Source organism: Mus musculus, chromosome 10, assembly GCF_000001635.26.
Source record: "Mus musculus strain C57BL/6J chromosome 10, GRCm38.p6 C57BL/6J".
Taxonomy (NCBI): domain Eukaryota; kingdom Metazoa; phylum Chordata; class Mammalia; order Rodentia; family Muridae; genus Mus; species Mus musculus.
In genome coordinates this window covers 70864772-70889942 of record NC_000076.6, presented here as the reverse complement: position 1 = coordinate 70889942, position 25171 = coordinate 70864772, and the positions used below count along the sequence as shown (strand labels likewise).

General features: G+C 42.9%; 1 long non-coding RNA gene and 1 other non-coding gene across 3 annotated transcripts in view; both read right to left on the bottom strand.

The window, feature by feature from the left end:
- 4930533K18Rik (RIKEN cDNA 4930533K18 gene) overlaps positions 1–21302 on the bottom strand; it is a 65600-nt gene extending 44298 nt beyond the window's left edge. For both annotated transcript variants that reach the window (NR_166096.1, NR_166097.1), the window contains exons 1-3: positions 21131–21302; positions 17693–17853; positions 14577–14717 (exon numbers count right to left, since the gene is read on the bottom strand). This is a non-coding gene — a long non-coding RNA (RIKEN cDNA 4930533K18 gene). The remainder of the gene's footprint in view (positions 1–14576; positions 14718–17692; positions 17854–21130) is intronic.
- On the bottom strand, positions 7733–7839 carry Gm24486. The gene has a single exon (XR_003949137.1). It is a non-coding gene; the product is annotated as a U6 spliceosomal RNA (small nuclear RNA).
- Positions 21303–25171: the final 3869 nt, after the last annotated feature.

The window sequence follows — 25171 nt, the reverse complement described above, 5'->3', positions numbered from 1 at the left end:
ACTCACCATCATCAGAACCCAGCACTCCCACTTCACCCAGTCCAGGACATCCTAACACACCTGAAAAGGTAGACCTGGATTTAAAAGCATTTCTCATGATGATGGTAGAGGACATAAAGAAGGAATTTAATAACTCACTTAAAGAAATACAGGAGAACACTGCTAAAGAGTTACAAGTCCTTAAAGAAAAACAGGAAAACACAACCAAACAGGTAGAAGTCCTTATAGAAAAACAGGAAAACACATCGAAACAGGTGATAGAAATGAACAAAACCATACTAGACCTAAAAAGGGAAGTAGACACAATAAAGAAAACCCAAAGTGAGGCAATGCTGGAGATAGAAACCCTAGGAAAGAAATCTGGAACCATAGATGCCAGCATCAGAAACAGAATACAAGAGATGGAAGAGAGAATCTCAGGTGCAGAAGATTCCATAGAGAAAATCGGCACAACAATCAAAGAAAATGGAAAATGCAAAAAGATCCTAACTCAAAACATCCAGGAAATCCAGGACACAATGAGAAGACCAAACCTATGCATAATAGGAGTGGATGAGAATGAAGATTTTCAACTCAAAGGACCAGCAAACATCTTCAACAAAATTATTGAAGAAAACTTCCCAAATCTAAAGAAAGAGATGCCCATGAACATACAAGAAGCCTACAGAACTCCAAATAGACTGGACCACAAAAGAAATTCCTCCCGACACATAATAATCAGAACATCAAATGCACTAAATAAAGATAGAATACTAAAAGCAGTAAGGGAAAAAGGTCAAGTAACATATAAAGGCAAGCCTATCAGAATTACACCAGACTTTTCACCAGAGACTATGAAAGCCAGAAGAGCCTGGACAGATGTTATACAGACACTAAGAGAACACAAATTCCAGCCCAGGCTACTATACCCAGCCAAACTCTCAATTACCATAGATGGAGAAACCAAAGTATTCCACGACAAAACTAAATTCACCCATTATCTCTCCACGAATCCAGCCCTTCAAAGGACAATAACAGAAAAAAACCAATACAAGGACGGGAACCACGCCCTAGAAAAAACAAGAAGATAATCCCTCAACAAAACTAAAAGAAGACAGCCACAAGAACAGAATGCCAACTTTAACAACAAAAATAACAGGAAGCAACAATTACTTTTCCTTAATATCTCTTAATATCAATGGTCTCAACTCCCCAATAAAAAGACATAGACTAACAGACTGGCTACACAAACAGGACCCAACATTCTGCTGAAACCCATCTCAGAGAAAAAGACAGACACTACCTCAGAGCGAAAGGCTGGAAAACAATTTTCCAAGCAAATGGTCTGAAGAAACAAGCTGGAGTAGCCATTTTAATATCGGATAAAATCGACTTCCAACCCAAAGTTATCAAAAAAGACAAGGAGGGACACTTCATACTCATCAAAGGTAAAATCCTCCAAGAGGAACTCACAATTCTGAATATCTACGCTCCAAATGCAAGGGCAGCCACATTCATTAAAGACACCTTAGTAAAGCTCAAAGCACACGTTGCACCTCACACAATAATAGTGGGAGACTTCAACACACCACTTTCATCAATGGACAGATCGTGGAAACAGAAACTAAACAGGGACACAGTGAAACTAACAGAAGTTATGAAACAAATGGATCTGACAGATATCTACAGAACATTTTATCCTAAAACAAAAGGATATACCTTCTTCTCAGCACCTCACGGGACCTTCTCCAAAATTGACCATATAATTGGTCACAAAACAGGCCTCAACAGATACAAAAATATTGAAATTGTCCCATGTATCCTATCAGACCACCATGGACTAAGACTGATCTTCAATAACAACACAAATAACAGAAAGCCAACATTCACGTGGAAACTGAACAACACTCTTCTCAATGATACCTTGGTCAAGGAAGGAATAAAGAAAGAAATTAAAGACTTTTTAGAGTTTAATGAAAATGAAGCCACAACGTACCCAAACCTATGGGACACAATGAAAGCATTTCTAAGAGGGAAACTCATAGCTCTGAGTGCCTCCAAGAAGAAACGGGAGAGAGCACATACTAGCAGCTTGACAACACATCTAAAAGCTCTAGAAAAAAAGGAAGCAAATTCACCCAAGAGGAGTAGACGGCAGGAAATAATCAAACTCAGGGGTGAAATCAACCAAGTGGAAACAAGAAGAACTATTCAAAGAATTAACCAAACGAGGAGTTGGTTCTTTGAGAAAATCAACAAGATAGATAAACCCTTAGCTAGACTCACTAAAGGGCACAGGGACAAAATCCTAATTAACAAAATCAGAAATGAAAAGGGAGACATAACAACAGATCCTGAAGAAATCCAAAACACCATCAGATCCTTCTACAAAAGGCTATACTCAACAAAACTGGAAAACCTGGACGAAATGGACAAATTTCTGGACAGATACCAGGTACCAAAGTTGAATCAGGATCAAGTTGACCATCTAAACAGTCCCATATCACCTAAAGAAATAGAAGTAGTTATTAATAGTCTCCCAGCCAAAAAAGCCCAGGACCAGACGGGTTTAGTGCAGAGTTCTATCAGACCTTCAAAGAAGATCTAATTCCAGTTCTGCACAAACTATTTCACAAAATAGAAGTAGAAGGTACTCTACCCAACTCATTTTATGAAGCCACTATTACTCTGATACCTAAACCACAGAAAGACCCAACAAAGATAGAGAACTTCAGACCAATTTCTCTTATGAATATCGATGCAAAAATCCTCAATAAAATTCTCGCTAACCGAATCCAAGAACATATTAAAGCAATCATCCATCCTGACCAAGTAGGTTTTATTCCAGGGATGCAGGGATGGTTTTTTTTTTTTTTTTTTTTTCCATTTTTTATTAGGTATTTAGCTCATTTACATTTCCAATGCTATACCAAAAGTCCCCCATACCCACCCACCCCCACTCCCCTACCCACCCACTCCCTGCCTTTGGCCCTGGCGTTCCCCTGTACCGGGGCACACAAAGTCTGCGTGTCCAATGGGCCTCTCTTTCCAGTGATGGCCGACTAGGCCATCTTTTGATACATATGCAGCTAGAGTCAAGAGCTCAGGGGTACTGGTTAGTTCATAATGTTGTTCCACCTATAGGGTTGAAGATCCCTTTAGCTCCTTGGGTACTTTCTCTAGCTCCTCCATTGGGAGCCCTGTGATCCATCCATTAGCTGACTGTGAGCATCCACTTCTGTGTTTGCTAGGCCCCGGCATAGTCTCACAAGAGACAGCTACATCTGGGTCCTTTCGATAAAATCTTGCTAGTATATGCAATGGTGTCAGCGTTTGGATGCTGATTATGGGGTGGATCCCTGGATATGGCAGTCTCTACATGGTCCATCCTTTCATCTCAGCTCCAAACTTTGTTTCTGTAACTCCTTCCATGGGTGTTTTGTTCCCACTTCTAAGGAGGGGCATAGTGTCCACACTTCAGTCTTCATTTTTCTTGAGTTTCATGTGTTTAGGAAATTGTATCTTATATCGTGGGTATCCTAGGTTTTGGGCTAGTATCCACTTATCAGTGAGTACATATTGTGTGAGTTCCTTTGTGATTGTGTTACCTCACTCAGGATGATGCTCTCCAGGTCCATCCATTTGGCTAGGAATTTCATAAATTCATTCTTTTTAATAGCTGAGTAGTACTCCATTGTGTAGATGTACCACATTTTCTGTATCCATTCCTCTGTTGAGGGGCATCTGGGTTCTTTCCAGTTTCTGGCTATTATAAATAAGGCTGCTATGAACATAGTGGAGCATGTGTCCTTCTTACCAGTTGGGGCTTCTTCTGGATATATGCCCAGGAGAGGTATTGCTGGATCCTCTGGTAGTACTATGTCCAATTTTCTGAGGAACCGCCAGACTGATTTCCAGAGTGGTTGTACAAGCCTGCAATCCCACCAACAATGGAGGAGTGTTCCTCTTTCTCCACATCCTCGCCAGCATCTGCTGTCACCTGAATTTTTGATCTTAGCCATTCTCACTGGTGTGAGGTGGAATCTCAGGGTTGTTTTGATTTGCATTTCCCTGATGATTAAGGATGTTGAACATTTTTTCAGGTGCTTCTCTGCCATTCGGTATTCCTCAGGTGAGAATTCTTTGTTCAGTTCTGAGCCCCATTTTTTAAGGGGGTTATTTGATTTTCTGAGGTCCACCTTCTTGAGTTCTTTATATATGTTGGATATTAGTCCCCTATCTGATTTAGGATAGGTAAAGATCCTTTCCCAGTCTGTTGGTGGTCTTTTTGTCTTATAGACAGTGTCTTTTGCCTTGCAGAAACTTTGGAGTTTCATTAGGTCCCATTTGTCAATTCTCGATCTTACAGCACAAGCCATTGCTGTTCTGTTCAGGAATTTTTCCCCTGTGCCCATATCTTCAAGGCTTTTCCCCACTTTCTCCTCTATAAGTTTCAGTGTCTCTGGTTTTATGTGAAGTTCCTTGATCCACTTAGATTTGACCTTAGTACAAGGAGATAAGTATGGATCGATTCGCATTCTTCTACATGATAACAACCAGTTGTGCCAGCACCAATTGTTGAAAATGCTGTCTTTCTTCCACTGGATGGTTTTGGCTCCCTTGTCGAAGATCAAGTGACCATAGGTGTGTGGGTTCATTTCTGGGTCTTCAATTCTATTCCATTGGTCCACTTGTCTGTCTCTATACCAGTACCATGCAGTTTTTATCACAATTGCTCTGTAGTAAAGCTTTAGGTCAGGCATGGTGATTCCACCAGAGGTTCTTTTATCCTTGAGAAGAGTTTTTGCTATCCTCGGTTTTTTGTTATTCCAGATGAATTTGCAAATTGCTCCTTCTAATTCGTTGAAGAATTGAGTTGGAATTTTAATGGGGATTGCATTGAATCTGTAGATTGCTTTTGGCAAGATAGCCATTTTTACAATGTTGGTCCTGCCAATCCATGAGCATGGGAGATCTTTCCATCTTCTGAGATCTTCTTTAATGTCTTTCTTCAGGGACTTGAAGTTTTTATCATACAGATCTTTCACTTCCTTCGTTAGAGTCACGCCGAGATATTTTATATTATTTGTGGCTATTGAGAAGGGTGTTGTTTCCCTAATTTCTTTCTCAGCCTGTTTATTCTTTGTGTAGAGAAAGGCCATTGACTTGTTTGAGTTAATTTTATATCCAGCTACTTCACCGAAGCTGTTTATCAGGTTTAGGAGTTCTCTGTTGGAATTTTTAGGGTCACTTATATATACTATCATATCATCTGCAAAAAGTGATATTTTGACTTCCTCTTTTCCAATTTGTATCCCCTTGATCTCCTTTTGTTGTCGAATTGCTCTGGCTAATACTTCAAGTACTATGTTGAAAAGGTAGGGAGAAAGTGGGCAGCCTTGTCTAGTCCCTGATTTTAGTGGGATTGCTTCCAGCTTCTCTCCATTTACTTTGATGTTGGCTACTGGTTTGCTGTAGATTGCTTTTATCATGTTTAGGTATTGGCCTTGAATTCCTGATCTTTCCAGAACTTTTATCATGAATGGGTGTTGGATCTTGTCAAATGCTTTTTCTGCATCTAACGAGATGATCATGTGGTTTTTGTCTTTGAGTTTGTTTATATAATGGATTACATTGATGGATTTTCGTATATTAAACCATCCCTGCATCCCTGGAATAAAACCTACTTGGTCAGGATGGATGATTGCTTTAATGTGTTCTTGGATTCGGTTAGCGAGAATTTTATTAAGAATTTTTGCATCGATGTTCATAAGAGAAATTGGTCTGAAGTTCTCTATCTTTGTTGGATCTTTCTGTGGTTTAGGTATCAGAGTAATAGTGGCTTCATAAAATGAGTTGGGTAGAATACCTTCTACTTCTATCTTGTGAAAAAGTTTGTGCAGAACTGGAGTTAGATCTTCTTTGAAGGTCTGATAGAACTCTGCACTAAACCCGTCTGGTCCTGGGCTTTTTTTGGCTGGGAGACTATTAATAACTGCTTCTATTTCTTTAGGGGATATGGGACTGTTTAGAAGGTCAACTTGATCCTGATTCAACTTTGGTACCTGGTATCTGTCCAGAAATTTGTCCATTTCGTCCAGGTTTTCCAGTTTTGTTGAGTATAGCCTTTTGTAGAAGGATCTGATGGTGTTTTGGATTTCTTCAGGATCTGTTGTTATGTCTCCCTTTTCATTTCTGATTTTGTTAATTAGGATTTTGTCCCTGTGCCCTTTAGTGAGTCTAGCTAAGGGTTTATCTATCTTGTTGATTTTCTCAAAGAACCAACTCCTCGTTTGGTTAATTCTTTGAATAGTTCTTCTTGTTTCCACTTGGTTGATTTCACCCCTGAGTTTGATTATTTCCTGCCGTCTACTCCTCTTGGGTGAATTTGCTTCCTTTTTTTCTAGAGCTTTTAGATGTGTTGTCAAGCTGCTAGTATGTGCTCTCTCCCGTTTTTTCTTGAAGGCACTCATAGCTATGAGTTTCCCTCTTAGAAATGCTTTCATTGTGTCCCAAAGGTTTGGGTACGTTGTGGCTTCATTTTCATTAAACTCTAAAAAGTCTTTAATTTCTTTCTTTATTCCTTCCTTGACCAAGGTATCATTGAGAAGAGTGTTGTTCAGTTTCCATGTGAATGTTGGCTTTCTGTTATTTATTTTGTTATTGAAGATCAGCCTTAGTGCATGGTGATCTGATAGGATACATGGGACAATTTCAATATTTTTGAATCTGTTGAGGCCTGATTTGTGACCTATTATGTGGTCAATTTTGGAGAAGGTACCATGAGGTGCTGAGAAGAAGGTATATCCTTTTGTTTTAGGGAAAAATGTTCTGTAGATATCTGTCAGATCCATTTGTTTCATCACTTCTGTTAGTTTCAGTGTGTCCCTGTTTAGTTTCTGTTTCCATGATCTGTCCATTGGTGAAAGTGGTGTGTTGAAGTCTCCCACTATTATTGTGTGAGGCGCAATGTGTGCTTTGAGCTTTACTAAAGTTTCTTTAGTGAATGTGGCTGCTCTTGTATTTGGAGCATAGATATTCAGAATTGAGAGTTCCTCTTGGAGGATTTTACCTTTGATGAGAATGAAGTGTCCCTCCTTGTCTTTTTTGATGACTTTGGGTTGGAAGTCAATCTTATCAGATATTAGGATGGCTACTCCTGCTTGTTTCTTCATACCATTTGCTTGGAAAATTGTTTTCCAGCCTTTCATTCTGAGGTAGTGTCTATCTTTTTCTCTGAGATGAGTTTCCTGTAAGCAGCAAAATGTTGGGTCTTGTTTGTGTAGCCAGTTTGTTAGTCTATGTCTTTTTATTGGCGAGTTGAGACCATTGATGTTAAGAGATATTAAGGAAAAGTAATTGTTGCTTCCTGTTATTTTAGTTGTTAAAGGTGGCATTCTGTTCTTGTGGCTGTCTTCTTTTAGGTTTGTTGAGGGATTACCTTCTTGTTTTTTCTAGGGCGTTGTTCCCGTTCTTGTATTGGTTTTTTTCTGTTATTATCCTTTGAAGGGCTGGATTCGTGGAGAGATAATGCGTGAATTTGGTTTTGTCGTGGAATACTTTGGTTTCTCCCTCTATGATAATTGAGAGTTTGGCTGGGTATAGTAGCCTGGGCTGCAGTTTGTGTTCTCTTAGTGTCTGTATAACATCTGTCCAGGCTCTTCTGGCTTTCATAGTCTCTGGTGAAAAATCTGGTGTAATTCTGATAGGCTTGCCTTTATATGTTACTTGACCTTTTTCCCTTACTGCTTTTAAAAATATGGAACGCTTCACGAATTTGCGTGTCATCCTTGCGCAGGGGCCATGCTAATCTTCTCTGTATCGTTCCAATTTTAGTATATGTGCTGCCGAAGCGAGCACGCAGGGATGGTTTAATATACGAAAATCCATCAATGTAATCCATGATATAAACAAACTCAAAGACAAAAACCACATGATCATCTTGTTAGATGCAGAAAAAGCATTTGACAAGATCCAACACCCATTCATGATAAAAGTTTTGGAAAGATCAGGAATTCAAGGCCCATACCTAAACATGATAAAAGCAATCTACAGCAAACCAGTAGCCAACATCAAAGTAAATGGAGAGAAGCTGGAAGCAATCCCACTAAAATCAGGGACTAGACAAGGTTGCCCACTTTCTCCCTACCTTTTCAACATAGTACTTGAAGTATTAGCCAGAGCAATTCGACAACAAAAGGAGATCAAGGGGATACAAATTGGAAAAGAGGAAGTCAAAATATCACTTTTTGCAGATGATATGATAGTATATATAAGTGACCCTAAAAATTCTACCAGAGAACTCCTAAACCTGATAAACAGCTTCAGTAAAGTAGCTGGATATAAAATAAACTCAAACAAGTCAATGGCCTTTCTCTACACAAAGAATAAACAGGCTGAGAAAGAAATTAGGGAAACAACACCCTTCTCAATAGTCACAAATAATATAAAATATCTTGGCATGACTCTAACTAAGGAAGTGAAAGATCTGTATGATAAAAACTTCAAATCTCTGAAGAAAGAAATTAAAGAAGATCTCAGAAGATGGAAAGATCTCCCATGCTCATGGATTGGCAGGATCAACATTGTAAAAATGGCTATCTTGCCAAAAGCAATCTACAGATTCAATGCAATCCCCATCAAAATTCCAACTCAATTCTTCAACGAATTAGAAGGAGCAATTTGCAAATTCATCTGGAATAACAAAAAACCTAGGATAGCAAAAAGTCTTCTCAAGGATAAAAGAACCTTTGGTGGAATCACCATGCCTGACCTAAAGCTTTACTACAGAGCAATTGTGATAAAAACTGCATGGTACTGGTATAGAGACAGACAAGTAGACCAATGGAATAGAATTGAAGACTCAGAAATGAACCCACACACCTATGGTCACTTGATCTTCGACAAGGGAGCTAAAACCATCCAGTGGAAAAAAGACAGCATTTTCAACAAATGGTGCTGGCACAACTGGTTGTTATCATGTAGAAGAATGCGAATTGATCCATTCCTATCTCCTTGTACTAAGGTCAAATCTAAGTGGATCAAGGAACTTCACATAAAACCAGAGACACTGAAACTTATAGAGGAGAAAGTGGGGAAAAGCCTTGAAGATACGGGCACAGGGGAAAAATTCCTGAACAGAACAGCAATGGCTTGTACTGTAAGATCGAGAATTGACAAATGGGACCTAATGAAACTCCAAAGTTTCTGCAAGGCAAAAGACACCGTCAGTAAAACAAAAAGACCACCAACATATTGGGAAAGGATCATTACCTATCCTAAATCAGATAGGAGACTAATATCCAACATATATAAAGAACTCAAGAAGGTGGACTTCAGAAAATCAAATAACCCCATTAAAAAATGGGGCTCAGAACTGAACAAAGAATTCTCACCTGAGGAATACCGAATGGCAGAGAAACACCTGAAAAAATGTTCAACATCATTAATCATCAGGGAAATGCAAATCAAAACAACCCTGAGATTCCACCTCACACCAGTCAGAATGGCTAAGATCAAAAATTCAGGTGACAGCAGATGCTGGCATGGATGTGGAGAAAGAGGAACACTCCTCCATTGTTGGTGGGATTGCAGGCTTTTACAACCACTCTGGAAATCAGTCTGGCGGTTCCTCAGAAAATTGGACATAGTACTACCAGAGGATCCAGCAATACCTCTCCTGGGCATATATCCAGAAGATGTCCCAACCGGTAAGAAGGACACATGCTCCACTATGTTCATAGCAGCCTTATTTATAATAGCCAGAAGCTGGAAAGAACCCAGATGCCCCTCAACAGAGAAATGGATACAGAAAATGTGGTACATCTACACAATGGAGTACTACTCAGCTATTAAAAAGAATGAATTTATGAAATTCCTAGGCAAATGGATGGACCTGGAGGGCATCATCCTGAGTGAGGTAACACATTCACAAAGAAACTCACACAATATGTACTCACTGATAAGTGGATATTAGCCCCAAACCTAGGATACCCGAGATATAAGATACAATTTGCTAAACACATGAAACTCAAGAAGAATGAAGACTGAAGTGTGGACACTATGCCCCTCCTTAGAACTGGGAACAAAACACCCATGGAAGGAGTTACAGAGACAAAGTTTGGAGCTGAGATGAAAGGATGGACCATGTAGAGACTGCCATATCCAGGGATCCACCCCATAATCAGCATCCAAACGTTGACACCATTGCATACACTAGCAAGATTTTATTGAAAGGACCCAGATGTAGCTGTCTCTTGTGAGACTATGCCGGGGCCTAGCAAACACAGAAGTGGATGCTCACAGTCAGCTAATGGATGGATCACAGGGCTCCCAATGGAGGAGCTAGAGAAAGTAGCCAAGGAGCTAAAGGGATCTGCAACCCTATAGGTGGAACAACATTATGAACTAACCAGTACCCCGGAGCTCTTGACTCTAGCTGCATATTTATCAAAAGATGGCCTAGTCGGCCATCACTGGAAAGAGAGGCCCATTGGACACGCAAACTTTATATGCCCCAGTACAGGGGAACTCCAGGGCCAAAAAGGGGGAGTGGGTGGGTAGGGGAGTGGGGGTGGGTGGGTATGGGGGACTTTTGGTATAGCATTGGAAATGTAAATGAGCTAAATACCTAATAAAAAATGGGGGAAAAAAAAGGATTGGAGAGGAAGCCGAGGACTATGGGAGTTTGGTTGTCTTTAGCTTTCACTTTATGGGGCCTTCCTGTCAGGATGGCACAGACCTCAGGATTCAATCAGCATTGTTTGGCAAGTGGAAAACTTGCTGGGAGATGCCCATTTCAGCAACTGAAGTAGATTCCTGGGGCCACTGCACTGGCTTACACAGTCAGTGTCTCCTTTCCATGGCACCTAGTAGGCACTTGATATGTATTATTAGGAAAATGAACCCAAGGCTATTAGAGCTCTGTGACCCATGCCAGAGATCAGAAAAGATAGTTTTCTTTAAATTATTTTGCTTTTGCTTTTCGCTTTATGCATATCGGTGTGTTGCCTGTTGTCTTTGCACTATCTATGTGCAATACCTGTGGAGACCAAAAGAGGGGGTCTGATTCCCTGGGATGGAGACAGATGATTGTGAACGACCATATATATGCTGGGAATTGATTCTGGAGCCTCTGGAAGAGTAACCAATGACCTTAACTGCTCAGCCATCTCTCCAGAACTCCATTTTTTTCATGACCCAATAAAGACACACACACATGCACACGAACATGCATTGCATAGCAATGCCCTATGTACACACCGATCATTAGGTGCTGTACTATTACACAAGGAAGCTGCGCTCCTCCAAGAAGTTTGCTTTTCAACTTTCAATGGCTTCCTGCGGTACAGAGCTGTTTGGAGTCTGTCTTTGTTAAGCTTTTACTGCTATGAACAGACACCATGACCAAGGCAACTCTTACAAAGGATAACATTAAACTGGGGCTGGCTTACAGGTTCAGAGGTTCAGTCCATTATCATCAAGGTGGGAGCATGGCAGCATCCAGGCAGGCATGGTGCAGGAGGAGCTGAGAATTCTACATCTTCATCTGAAGGCAGCTAGCAGAATACTGACTTCCAGACAAGTAGGATGAGGGTCTGAAAGCCCATGCCTACAGTGACACACCTTCTCCAACAAGGTCACCCTTACTACAGCAAGGCCACACCTCCTAGTAGTGCCACTCCCTAAACCAAGCATATTTAAATCAACACACAGTATGGCTCTCTGTGTCAGTGACAGGAAGTTCCCTGAAGCTCAGCAGCTGCTCTCGTTGTCCTGGAAAAGTATTAGGACACTTAAATCATTATCTTGGTGGCCAAACCCACCCTGGCAGATGACATCATATCTTTTGTTTCCTGGGCAAGGAAGGAGATGGGAACTTTATTGGAGAACAGAGGGAGGGGTCCAAAACAAATAGTGGCCCTTGGTGTAGGAAGAACCCCATGTTTTCAGCTGAGTTAGTCCTGGCTTTCAAAAATTCCTGGAATGGATCAGGGGAAGGAAATGCCCCAGAAGACTTGGTTGAGCGCCTCTCCAAGGAAAATATATTAGAAAAGTTAAGTAAGAAAAAGACGGGCTAAGATTTTCCATTTCCCGGGGCCCTTCTGTTAGTCTGAGCCAAGAGAAACAGAACAGAGACAACGACGTAGGGCCCTCACAGATGGAAGCGCCCTGGGGCCACCAGGCCTCAAGTTTCAGAGGGCAAAGGAAAATGTGTGAGTGGCCACGATAGGAAATATAACTCGGGAATAAAACAAGGAGCTGAGGGTGTGTCCCTGGATCAGAGACTGTGCATGTCTCTTCCAAATCTTGACCACAATGGAAAAACCTGTCATTATCTGAAGAAAAAAAAAAATCCCATAAATATTTTTATAAGCCAGAAGAAATCTAAATGAAAAATGAAAGGCCAAGAGCCAGCAGATCTGATGGCAAAGACGGTGGGACCTGGGTGACATAGTTTATAGGAGGCCATTAGATTCTAGGCCACTCCTATTCAAACCAGGGCAATCTGACAGGTAGGAGACTCAGATCTCAACGGCTTGATTTAGAATATCTCCTCTAGCCTTCATTTTGATGGGAATTTGATATATTTAGGGATCCAGTAAGACAGTGGTTTTCAACCTTCCTAATGCTGAGACCATTTAATACAGTTGTGACCCCAACCATAAAATTATGTTCCCTGGTACTTCATGACTGTGATTTTGCTACTGTTATAAATCATAATATAAATATCTGTGACCCCACTGAAAGGGTCGTTTGATACTCAAAGGGGTTGAGAACCACCGCAGTAAAAGATTATATGAATCAAAGCCACTCTGAACCTAGGGATCTTTATTAACCATCAACGAACTTCCAAGCACCCAGGATGCTCCAGGAACCCTGCGAGGTACCAAGGAGAGCGGAGCAGGTAGGAAAGAGTATTGTTACCTTTGCAAGGTGATGTCCTTACCTCCCATGTGGCAGCAGGATCTTTGCGAATGACCCCGGCTGCACTTTCATTTCAGCCTGTAGAAAACCCAGCTGCACTTTTGCATTGGTATGGGGGGGTTGGGGTGGGGTGTATGGCGCTAATTATGAGGGACAAAAAGGAGACCGGTGTGTTCCTGTCATCTTCACAAAGAATGTAGACGTATTGGAGCTGGAAAAAAATGGTCAGAGCAGGCCTGTTCAACAGAGTCAGTGTGACCAGGGCAGCGGGAAGCTCGAGTTTGATTGGCTGTTGCCATGGTGCATCCCACTCCTCTTCCTTAATAAGCAAGTCTGTACACATAGGCTGCAGGGGAGTCTCAGATGCGCCTCATGGTAAAAAGCACCAGGCAGGGCAGGCACAGGGGTGGTGCCTCAAGGATGCTACCACGGGCAGTCCCACAACGGCTTTGTGAGAGAGGGATTTCAACGTTAGAACAAAACCTCAGCAGTAGAAACTCAAAGCAAGTTCAAGAGAGTAGTATATAATGTAAACGATCAACATCCACCCCGGGCATGAAAGAGCAGGCATTCACTCTTTTCTCTAATGCAAGCCCACATTTCCTCTAAAAGCTTAGGCCATGCGGATGTAGGCAACTGGAACTTAAGAACGTATCTGGCAGAAGGGATTGTGGGTGACAGACCCTTTGTAACCCAAGTGTGCCTCTCTGCTGAACCTTACAGCTTCAGCAGGAGCTGTTCACATGCCTCTCCTGCAGGGGGCGCTTTGGCTCGCGGGGAAGCAGATGTGGGATCTAGATTAGAAGAATTCTCTGAAGTGTAGTGATGCCGAACTCCCAAAGCACAGGGCTCAGAGCTCTGACATCCTCAGCTGCCTGACACAGTGGGAAACAGCCAGGGGCAGACTGTCCTTTTTCTTTTTCGGTTTTAGGGCATAGGGACTTCTTGTAAGTCACAGTTTGTATCTAAGTCCTCGGAGTATTAAGAAATACTGTTAAAATATTTAGTCACCGCCCCATTGGACATGGACTATGAACAGCTTTTAAATGTTTCCAATTAAGCCTGAAAACAGTTCTGTCCTGAGGCACCTATGTGTGAGTTTAGCAAACCAGATGCCAGCCGGGTTCATAACAGGCTGGAGAGACATCTTAGTACACAAAGGATCTGCCAGCAGAGCCCAGTTTCATTAGGTCAACTGTGTAAAAACTCCTCTTCAGCTATGAACTCACTAAGGCCAAGCAGACACAAGCTCTCTGTTCTATAGCTAGGCCTTCTGCAGCATACTCTCTGGTGGAGGCCCATTCAGCTATATAGATAATTTTGAGGCCAGCCTGGGCTACAGAAACAAACAACTTTTCTTGAGTGGCCAACAGAAGCGGGACTAAAAAACAGAATAAGTCAGGCCTATTTTCAGAGTCCACTAGGCTGTTTGGAACCTCAAAATGCCTAGATTGTTTAGACACTAGCTTGCATCCTCCTGGATTCAAACCTTGCATTAAATATTTGCATCTGGTTGGAGAAGACAAAGCCATACATCATAAACCTTTCAGCTGTCATCTGAGAAGGGAAGGAGGGTCCCGCTCCGGTGTGGGCTGGGTTCCTGTTGTTGAGATCTTGGCTGTTACTATGGAAATGGCAGGTCTCAAAAAAATAAAACCTCTGTAATTTACCGTCAGTGCTGCCGACATGACCCCCGGAGTCACGAACGGATCGGACAATGGATGCCCTGTGACTTGGTGGGAGGTGCAGAGGCGCTGCAGTTCCTCTGCTCTTATGAAAGGCGTTAGCTCGGACAATTTCTGTGGGAGAAGCTGCAGAAAGCAGTGGATTAGCTAAATGCTCAAGCCTAGGCTGCCATCTGGTTTGCTGAGCTCACACGTGGGTGCCTCAGGACAGAACTGTCTTCAAGTTTAATGGAGAGATTTAAAGGCAGTTTTAAAACTATAGGTTGAAAGCAATCTTTTTTTTTTCTTTAAGATTTGTTTGTTTGTTTATTTAATACACATGAGTACACTGTAGCTATCTTCAGACACACCAGAGGAGGGCGTCAAATCCCTTTGCAGAGGGCTGTGAGCCACCATGTGGTTGCTGAGAATTGAACTCAGGACCTCTAGAAGAGCAGTCAGTGCTCTTAACCACTGAACCATCTCTGCAGACACATACCCCTCCCCATCCCTGAGCTAGATTTAAGGCCACACATTGCTTTACAATTATATTATTAAGGGGCAATCCATTTCCATGGGAAGTTTAAAAATGTGAAATGGTTAGCCAGCTCAAACTGGTAGCACAGCACTTAATTTTTATCCCTTAATGAGGAATTATCATTTGTCAAAGGAACTGACAGAAAATCACACACCACAGTGATCTGCTTGTTAGAGACCCACACCTCTGTGCCTGCTGGTGAACACTGTCACCAAGGGAAGCACCTGGCCAGCCTGTCTGCTGCTGAGTGCCCAGTGCTGTCACAGAGGCTTCAGCCCAGGGTAACCCAGGGACAGTCATCTGGAAGCTGGTGACTTTGTTTCCTGTGGAAGCTGGTAACTTTGACTTTGTTTCCCATGAAGCAAAGACAAATAAGGAAGCAAAGATGGGGAAAGGAGCAAGGTGATGATGGTGATGGTTGTGGTGGTGATGGTGATGATGACAATGGTGATGTTGGTGGTGATAATGATGGTGATGATGAGGATGGTGAGGATGACAATGACCATAATAGATGAGAAGGAGGAAGAGTTCCTAAACTAGAAGACAAAGTCGATGAGGACCTCAACACAGTTCTGTGACAGGAGACCTTGTCTTGCTTTCAGATCGGAATGAATTACATAGCCCAAGCTGACTTTGAAATCTCCATCCCCCTGCCTCAGACTGGGGTTACAGGTGTGTACTACCCTGTCCACTGGATGTTTTCTATCCCCATTGTTTGAGAAGCACAGAGCAGTTTAAAAAGAAAATTGTTGTCTCAGATCCTCATTGTTGGAGTAAGGGTGTCACTATGGGTGTGGGTTTTAATACCCTAGTCCTAGCTGCCTGGAAGCCAGCATTCTGCTAGCAGCCTTCAGATGAAGATATAGAACTCTCATCTCTGCCTGCACCATGCCTGCCTAGATGCTGCCATGCTCCTGCCTTGATGATAATGGACTGAGTCTCTGAACCTGTAAGTCAGCCCCAATTAAATGTTGTCCTTTATAAGACTTGTCTTGGGCACGGCATCTACAGCTCTGTTATTAGAAGAATCTCAAACAAGAAAGCACACCTGGCCCCAGTGCCCCCCTCCCCGATGTCTTCTTTACCCCAGTCCATTCTGACCAAGCCAGAAGCTGCCACAATTTAAATGCTCCTGCCCTGCCCATGATAAAGTGTAACAGAGCATCCTTTCTGACATCTCTGTGGCAGATAGATGCTCTGGCCTAGGGTTCCAAGCATGATGTTCTTCCATGAGAAGTTAAGTTTGTAAAGAAGTGCATTTGAGGGGTGAAGGGAATCTGATAGAACCATCAAGGCTTTGGTTACAGGGGTGGGTCCTGGGAGTCTGATCAGCCTGTAGGGCAGGTGCTGACATCTTTGGGTGCTCCTGAGGCTGTCACATGGTTAGTTTGAGTAGTAGCAACAGGATGTGGGAGGGAGACTGGTAGCTCTTTTGAAGAGATCTGCGGTTTTAGCTTCTGGGATTCAGATTACCCCCACCCCCAGGGAGCTTCCTGATGCTTTGGAGAAAGGAATATCCATCTTATGCTGTCAAGGTACATTCTGTCCATTTGCAAGATCAGAGGAAGGGAGGGGACCTTGTAACAAGGAGAACGCCTCATCCACAGAGGCAGCCCGGGAGGGAGAAGCAGGGAGGGGTGAGCACCCAGCAGTAGTCACTAGAGAGGAGCAGTAGGACCCCACCTAAGCTCCACAGTGAGACAAGGAAGAGAGGAATGTGTATCCACTCTCAAAAAGTGTTGGTGAACAGTTAGGAAGAAGTGTAGCTTCTCTGTTTATTATGGTTTTACCTCATACTTTAAACTTTGTGGGTTTTTTTTAGGGGGGGGCTGTTGAGACAGGGTTTCTCTGTATAACTCCAGCTGTCCTGGAACTCACTCTGTAGACCAGACTGCCTGGAACTCAGAGTTCCACCTGCCTCTGCCTCCCGAGTGTGCCTTTAAGGCGTACGAACCCCCCATCTAGAAGCTCTGGGTTTTATTCAGTCAGAGTTAGCATTGCACTGAGCGCTTCATGTCCCAACCCTCATAAGGTTCTGATCTCTCCTCTAACAGAGGGATTAGGCTGATGATCATCGTAGGTTAGTGGAGACTTATTTGAGAATTATTCTTCACTTGTCTAAGGTTTGGTAGACATATTTGTGGACCCAGATCAGTCAGCAACTGCACCTATAGGAAGCTTTCTCTCAGTTCGTTTCAACTGCAATTCTGTCTTTAAAGTGTTTTTTCTTAGCCTTCTTGGGTACCAGTTAGGACTGAGAGATGTATACCGTCCTTTTGACGGGATAACAATAATTATTCATTTAAAAAGTATTCAGCCCCCATGTGTAATTAAATTCTATTAAATTAAATTTGAGGAACTACTACAACATTCATGACACCGCCACAGAAAAGGCACTCGCTTTGCTACTGGAGTGACTGAAGAACATTGGTTTGCTGATGAAGCATTTCTTGGTAGGAGCTCCGTTCTTGCTGCTTGTGTCTTTAGGAAGGGTGCCAAGCTGGGCTGAGTGCTAGCCTCCTGGTACTCAGAGGGGTAGATGGGGAGAACTAGCTGAAATTAAGGGGAGTTTATTATTACTTACTGTGCTGGGGCGGGGGTGTCTCTCCACCCTGCTGGCTCCCTTTCTTGTTGCTGTTCCAGGTTAAGTTGGGCTTGAGATGTGGCTGGTGTTTGTCTGCATTAAGCATCCTCCTTGCCCTCCTAGCCCACCTCTGGCTATTGTTCCTCTCCCGAGTAACAGTTCTATAGAAGACAAAGGGGAGGGAGATGGGAAGGAATGTGCCTGGGGGGTTCTGTATGATTACTGTAATTTGCAGAACAAGTATAGGGGATAAGGCCCCTGTTTTCTACCAAATTAACATTTAGGTTTGTAGGTAATTAGTCGGGGACTCTTGTAATTTCCATCGTGAAAGAATGAAGCCCTTGTGTGGTAACAGACACTTTATAGGAGACTGCCAGCTCTGACTAGTGTTCAAAACATAGTACATTTGGCTTCTTTGTTTTTTCTTCCTTTCTTCTTTCTGCTTTGTCCTTTGTCTTTAAAAATATCTTTTGGGTATGAGTATTTGTCTGCATTTACAACTATGCACCATCTGCATGCTGGTACCACAGAGGCTAGCAAAGGATATTGAATCCCCAGAAGCTGTGGGCTCTACAGTGTGGGTGCTGGGATCCGAACCTGGGTCCTCTGCAAGTGTAGCAAGTGTTCTTAACCACTAAGCCACAACTCCAGTTCCTGCTTTGTCTCTTTCTCCCTGGAAGTTCTCTGACTTCTCCAAGACCCCCACCCCTAAAAGACACCAACCTCGGGTATTTAACCCTCATGTGATTGAGAGCACCTTGCTAGTGTTTGTGAGCACTTTGAAGCCCATTTCCTATATTGTACCAAAGATGGTTCTCTGGGAAAGCACTTAGAAAAGAGTACAAGGCACGAAACAGATCAGAGACGGTGAAAGTGGAATGATTGTTAACATTCTGCATCTGCAAAGGTGTCATTTTCTATTTTCACTCTCAAAACTAATAATTTTAGGAGGAATGATAGTGCCTAAGAAAGGGTAATTTGGGAAGTTTACCCAGTTGGGGAAAAATGCAGATTGCAGGATGGGGGGACGGGGTAGGGGGGGTTGGGAGTGGGGGTGGGGGTGGAGGAATAAGGACCAGGTTTGGAGGCATGGGATGGCAAAAGGTTTTGAGAGAGAGTTCATTCTAAATGATGTCAGCAGAGACAGTGGAATGAAGAGTTTGATTGTTCTTGGGTGCTAAGTGTTTTTTCTTTGAATACAATGTAGCAATAAGAAAGCCAAGGTAGATCCTCTCAAATACAAACTGAGCTCTGCAGACACCTGTGGTCTGGTCTAGTCCATAGTCATCTAATCTGTGATTGATGCTTTCAAAATGTGTCATTATTTCATACACCTGCCTTTAAGTAAGAGACAAACACCTCAGATTAATGTTTTAACAAGTCATCACTATAAGACAGATCCGGTTTCTGAGCTGTCAAAAGGCAGAACCCTGTGTTTCAGTTCAGACCCACAGAAAGTGCTAAAATAAAATGAACCCGCACTGAGAGTGGCTCTCACTAGCCGACAGGGCCTTTTGTCGTCTTCTGTGTTTTATTTCAAGTGTTTTATTTCCTTGAGGTCATGAATCACTCTTCTAATTAAAATGAAAACATGGTTCTGATGCTTTGTGTGGAAATTCACCAGGAATGAAAGTCTGAGATTCTGAGACCAACTTCTTTTGTTGGCCAGAATCCTATGAATGCCTTGGCTCCCAGAAAACCAAAGTCCAGCAAGAAAGTCTTTGAAGTCACTACAGGGTGTGTTCTCTCAGGTTTCTGAGCTTCTAGTGAGGGCCCTTCCTCAGAACTTGAACTTAACTTTACTGGGCCTACATTTCTTTTGTGTACAAAAGCAGGCTTGCCCAATCATGAAAGATGACATGACCACAACTTCCAAACAGTATAGTGTGTACTTCCCCTTGAAGGATGACTGAAATTTTAGGTCATTGGTGCTTCTCAGACCTCTGTATCACTTAAGTTGTCTTTGATTCCTCAGATCATCAACTGGACTCAAAGTTTGAAGAGTCTGTGTCACCTGAGGCTTAACTCCAGCCACATCCACACGGATGGAAGGAGACAATGAAAGAGTTCGTGTGTCATCTACCACCTTCAACTATAGACCAATGTAAGAGAAGTTTAACCAGGAAAAGTTTAACAGTTCTTCAGGCCGGATACTAGCTTAAGCCAAGCTCCATCACTCAATTCAGATGAATTTTCATAAGAAGCATTAGCTAAGGCTAGACCAGCTTAGGGAGGATAAGGACCTGCAAAGATGTCACCTCTAAAGAAACAGCTTTTAAAGATGGTTACGATTACAATATTCCAGAAGCATCAGAAGAAGCTTTTTTGAATATCAACCAAACATCCATGGTCAGATAGTGAGATATAAAGTCATCCATCAGTCATGTGGGCTCCCTTCCTGACCAAAATGTTTCCGGGGCCAGACCCTCAAAACCTAACTCTGACAATGAGCTGGATTTGTTTGGAGCCTTGAGGACTGTTTCACGAAGCCCTGGGCAGGAAAGACTCGGTAGCCAGAAGAGGGAGCTTGGTTCTCAAGCCATGCCAAGCCAAGCCAAGTCAAGCCAAATAGTTGAACTCAGAGGCCAAAAGTAATTTTGATTATAGCAGTATCTGTTTCTCCATATGTCCTCCAGATGTTCCTTGCAGAGTTGTTTCTAGAAAGACATGACATAAGGAAGATGTGATGGTTTGTATATGCTTGGCACTTGTTAGAGTAGGTGTGCCACTGTGGGTGTGGGCTTTAAGACCCTCATCCTAGTTGTCTGGAAGCCATTATTCTGCTAGCGGCCTTCAGATGAAGCTGTAGAATTCTCAGCTCCTCCTGTATCATGCCTGCCTGGATGCTGCCATGTTCCTACCTTGATGATAATGGACTGAACCTCTGAACCTGTAAGCTAGACCCAATTAAATGTCCTTATAAGAGCTGCCTTGGTCATGGTGTCTCTTCACAGCAGTAAAACCTTAACTAAGACAGAAGTCACTAAAAAAATTATACGAGATTTACAATAAAATCTTAGTATGATAAGAAGAGTAGAGACAAGGCTATGCAGCAGAAAGTACCATCAATATGGAGATGGAGGGGAACTTTTAACTTAAGAATTCCTAAGGATCATGTGAAGGACAGGCTCACATCTGGACCATAGTGAGAAGCCAGGGAGTCAAAATTGACACTTGAATCACATAAACAGCTCCTTGTAGGGGAAAAAAAAATCTGCCTCAGTAGCTTGATCCAAAGTAGAGAATGTTGATAGGACTCCGAGTAGAACCCAGAACAGGTTGCAGGACAAGCCATACACTTCATAAAGAAGTACAGTTGGGCAGCAAGAGCGGTGTTTGGTGGTTAGTGGCTCTTTAGGACCAAGGAGGGAAGACCTAGAGAAGCACGCATTGCTGCACTTTAGAGATGCACTGTGACTTTAGAATTTGGGTGATCACCTTAAGCCAGTCATTGAAGCTACAGACTGTGTTCATCAAGTGACCTGGTTCCAAGGATGATGCTCCATAGGGTTCATTCCTGGCCACTGCCCCTGGTCTAGTAAATGGAAGCTGGAGGACATCAAGACTTCAATTTAGCATCTTATATATAATCCAGGGTGTATCTGAATGCATTCTCTAAGTTCTGAGACTTCATCTGGTGAACCATGAAGAGTCCTTGTGACTTCACAATGGAGTTCTCTTTCTGAGCATCACCTGACATCATGCAGGAACACTGAACCGCTTGATGATTGGCTCTGGTGATACGTTTGTTACCTAAAAAAAGGAAGCCTAGAAATAGATACAAACATCACCCCTTGTAAAACCTCCTGTGGATATGACCCACATATGTGTGTATGTGGATATTACTCCTCACTAACCTGTCTGCAGGTTCTAGAGATAAGGCTTCTTCTCTCAGAAAAGATGCCTTTGCCCAAAACCAGCACCCAACATGGACATGGACCCAACAGCCATGGCAAGAACATAGAACAATGTCCCTGATAAGCTCAGGTGGGAAAGAAAATTCTTTTCAGAATACTTGAAAAGCACATTAGATAACACGTTAAGGTGATACTTCATGACCAAGTGGGTATCATTTCAGGGGTCAAGGAAAGTTCAACATAACACAAATCAAGATTTTAGCACAGTCATTAACAGACCTGAGGATGGAAATCATAGGACCCTATCATTGTGGAAGAGGTCACTGACCAAGTTTACCAAGGTCTTATGGTAAAAGCCTCCAAAAAAACCCAGAAGCAGAGGAAACACACCTCAAGGCAGCAAAGGCTATATAAGACTAATCTAGGGCTGGAGAGATAGCTCAGCGGTTAAGAGCACTGACTGCTCTTCCAAAGGTTCTGAGTTCAAATCCCAGCAACCACATGGTGGCTCACAATCACCCGTAATGAGATCTGATGCCCTCTTCTGGGGTGTCTGAAGACAGCTACAGTGTACTTACATATAATAAATAAATCTTTGGGGAAAAAAAAAAGACTAATCTATAGCCAACATTATACTGACTGTGGAAATGTTTAGAGGAAACCCAGGAATGAGACAAGGGTGCCTACTCTCTCCATTCATACTCAGGATCCTACTGGAAGTTGTATGAAATAGTAAGGCAGAAGAAGCCAATAAATACATTTAAATACAGAAAGCCAAAGCAGTCTTATGCACATGCCATGTTCCAATACTCAAACACCCCTGAAGAATCCACCAGAAAATGCTGAACAGGTCTGACAAACTCTTTCAGTGAAGTTGCAGGATACCGAGCAAACACACGAGGGCTGGGAACGTGAGTTGGATGGTGGCGTGGCTGCATGGCGTACAGGAAGTCCCGAGTGTGATCCCCAACTTGCATAACCAGGTATGTTAGTTCACGCATCTGTAATCACAGCAGTGAAGTAGCAGAGGCAGGGGAAGAGACGTTCAAGGTCTTCCTTGTCACAGAGCAAGCTGTGGCCCCATCTCAAAGACCAAAACCAAATAAACAAACAAAACAAAACAAAAAAACCAAAGGAAAAATAAAATCGGTATGCAAGAATTAATAGTGAAATAAGCCAGACTCATAAAGACAACTACCATAAGCACCACGTGTGGACTCTGATTTAAAGATAATTATATAGGAAAGAGAGCAAAGCAGAATTAATGGGTGTAAAAAAATGCCATCTTGAAACCCAGTATTCTGCATGCTAACTTAAGTTTTATTTACAAATCTGAAAAAAAACAAAAACAAATTAAAGATGCACAGACCATGATAGGGAAGCTAAAGTTTAAAGGGAAGGAAAGGAGAACTCTTAGGCTGTTCAGAGGGTGATGGAGGAAGAGGAAGTGATATTAAATTCACTTTCATAATCTAAATTGAAACACATGACATTAAAGCAGAAGGGATACTTCGGTCCTTCTTAGAAGGGGGAACAAAATACCCATGGAAGGAGTTACAGCGACAAAATGTGGAGCAGAGACTGAAGCTATGACCATCCAGAGACTGCCCCACCTGGGGATCCATCCCATATACAGTCACCAAACCCAGACACTATTATGGATGCCAACAAGTACTTGCTGACTGAAGCCTGTTATAGCTCTCTCCTGAGAGGATCTACCAGTACCTGACAAATACAGAGGTGGATGCTCACAGCCCAACCATTGGACAGAGCACAAGATCCCCAATGGAGGAACTAGGAAAGGACCCAAGGAGCTGAAAGGGTTTGCAGCCCCATAGGAGAAACATCAATATGAACCAACCAGTACTCCCAGAGCTCCCAGGGACTAAACCACCAACCAAAGATTACACACAGTGGGACCCATGACTCCAGTTGCATATGTAACAGAGGATGGCCTTGTTGGGCATCAATGGGAGGAGAGTCCCTTGGTCCTGTGAAGGGTCTATCTCTCCTACTCCCCTGTAGGGGAATGCCAGGGCCAGGAAGCAGGAGTGGGTGGGTGGGTGAGCAGGGAGAGGGGGGAGGGGATAAGAGGTTTTCAGTGGGGAAACCAGGAAAGGGGCTAACATTTAAAATATAAATTTAAAAAATCTAATAAAAAGTAAAAGTAAAAAAATTTAATTTAAAAAAAAATTAAAAAACAGTAGGGAGACTGTGGTCCAGTGGGTTGGCCTGATGCTGCTTGTATTCTAATTCAAATACTGGTTCCTCAAGATGTGCTTGCCCCATTTCTTCACACACACACACACACACACACACACACCCAGGAGCAGACCATCACATACTCAGGTGATGTCATGTGAACTTTCTCCCCAATTTAACTGGTCAATAAAAGTCTAGAGCCTGTGATTGAGCAGTGGAGAGGAAAGGTGGGACTGGAGGCTTGAGACGGGGTGGTAGGGAGTTGGGGGGGGGGGGGGGGGAGAGGGGGAGGGGGAGGGAGAGAGAAAGAGGGAAAGAAGATGAAGGAAGAGGAAGCCACCATGGACCAGAACCAAGTGACCAGGAGAAACAGCAAGTAACAAAGGGCCTTATAGCTGGGGAATAAGTTAGTATTGTTAGCATTCTGTCTAAGCTCGTCCCACAGTTACCTAGCAACAGCCAGGTAGGCCTGGCCCACCTGGCTGCTTGCCCCCTCTTCTCTTTCATGTCTCTCATACTCTTGCTTCTTTACTGCTCTCTTGGGCTCTTCTCTCCCACCCTCCCTTCCCCCTCTATCCACCTTCTCAAGGCCGGCCTCTACTTCTGTACTCCCTCCTGCTCTCTGCCTTTCTCTGCCTCTACTACTCTCCTAACTCCCCTCCCCATGCCCTAAATAAACTGTATTCTATGCTATAGCATCATGTGGCTGGTCCCTCAGGGGGAAGGGATGCCTTGGCATGGGCCCCTGAGACACCCCCTTTCCCCATACCTCACCACACCCCCATAGAACATACCTTATACCTCTTTATCTTTTTATAAACACATAAAGCATAGCCCTAGATCTTCCCAATGAGGCACGTGGTTTATCATTAAAGTATCTGGATTGCCTGTCTTTCATATGGGCTTATTAGGATTATAAAATCCAATAACACTGTGGCGAGAAAGGGGATGGGCAGAGATGGGAGGGAGATGCAGTGTGAATGATATGCATGTATGGAAATATCACAGTGAAGCCCAGTATTTTGTATGCTACCCAAAAAGCATATACATTCTCTATAGGGCATAATCCCTCTGCTGTTTACAGAGAACAGTGGAACCCTAAGGCACTGGGTTAGCAAATGAAACATTAGAGACAAAGAGCAATGGGGTCAGTAGAGACCAGTGGTTCTTAACCTTCCTAACCCTGTGACCCTTTAAAGCAGTTCCTTGTGTTGTGATGACCCCCGCCTCAACCATAAAATTATCTCATTGCTACTGCATAACTGTAATCTTGCTACTGTTATGAATCATAATGTAAATACCTGATATGCAACTCCCAAAGGGATTATGACACATAAGTTGAGGTTAAACATAGCTTAACACGTGTCACAGTCAGCCAATAGCTGGGGAGGACAGGCGAGCTCAGGTAACTCAACGGCCT